General features: G+C 43.1%; 1 non-coding gene across 1 annotated transcript; it reads right to left on the minus strand.

The window, feature by feature from the left end:
- Positions 1–453: 453 nt before the first annotated feature.
- TRNAL-AAG (transfer RNA leucine (anticodon AAG)) lies at positions 454–535 on the minus strand. Its single transcript has one exon. It is a non-coding gene; the product is annotated as a tRNA-Leu (tRNA).
- Between the last annotated feature and the right edge of the window lie 553 nt (positions 536–1,088).

Below are 1,088 nucleotides of genomic sequence, written 5' to 3' on the forward strand. Positions count from 1 at the left end.
ATAACCAGCTTTTTGTCCGCAGGAGAACCCGTCATAACTTCAGTCTTCTCATTACAAACGGAAAAGACAAAGGACGTGCGGGCCATGCATAACGGAAACCGGCCAAAGGCTCAGGCCACCCAGCGGCAGAGTAAGTGCCGAGGCATCTCATACTCCCCCTGGGGGTGGGGCTGAAATTTGCCCCCACAATACACAGCTGTTTGTGCATCATGCCATATGCAAAAGGAGTTACATAGAATTAGACGTGAGATAAGAACCATTCCACCGTCTAATCTGCCCGTTTGTCCCGACTCCTAATCAGTCCTTCATCTTTTCGTAGATTCAGGAGCCATATGCCAATGTTTAAATTCCCCCCGCTGAATTAACCTCTACCACATCTACTGGGAGACTGTTCCACTTATCTACCACCCTCTCAGAAAAGTAAAACTTCCTTACACTTAAAAAAAAAAGATCTGGCAGCGGTGGGATTCGAACCCACGCCTCCGAAGAGACTGGAGCCTTAATCCAGCGCCTTAGACCGCTCGGCCACGCTACCTGTGATGGTTTAGTGAAATATCTTATGTAGTGTCCTGTGAACATGCCATCATTATCCATTCAGTGACATCATTAGCCATTCAGTGACATAATTAGCCATTCAGTGACATCATTATTTGCTTAAGATGACTGGGAGCGCAGGGGTGTAGCTGCGTCCGGCATCAGCCTGGCTTGTTAATAGGGAAGTCTTCAAATATTTTCCCTGTAATTGTTTTTAAGAATCAAAAAAATGTGCATTTACATTTTAAAATAAATAAATAAAAACCTGTCTCTCCCCACCTAATGTCACCCCTGACTAATACCGGTGTTACATGTAAAAATGATAACCCCCCAAACCCCTTAAGTATAGGGTATAGGGTGCTATGTAAGGGGTGGATGTGGCCTCTAAAACATAAAAAAAAAATTGTATGAGAAAATTGCAAAAAAACCCAAGTTTTTTATGTATTTTTTTTTTACCGTACCAGCACTCACCCTCATTCTTTGCGTGTTTCTATGGTTACAAGTAAAAGGCCACTTTGTAAAATTCGTGTTGGTTCATCAAACATGGAAAAGGG

The sequence above is a fragment of the Sceloporus occidentalis genome, unplaced genomic scaffold (genome assembly GCF_023333645.1).
Source record: "Sceloporus occidentalis isolate IW3139 unplaced genomic scaffold, rSceOcc1.0.p SCAF_111, whole genome shotgun sequence".
In the NCBI taxonomy this organism is placed as follows: Eukaryota; Metazoa; Chordata; class Lepidosauria; order Squamata; family Phrynosomatidae; genus Sceloporus; species Sceloporus occidentalis.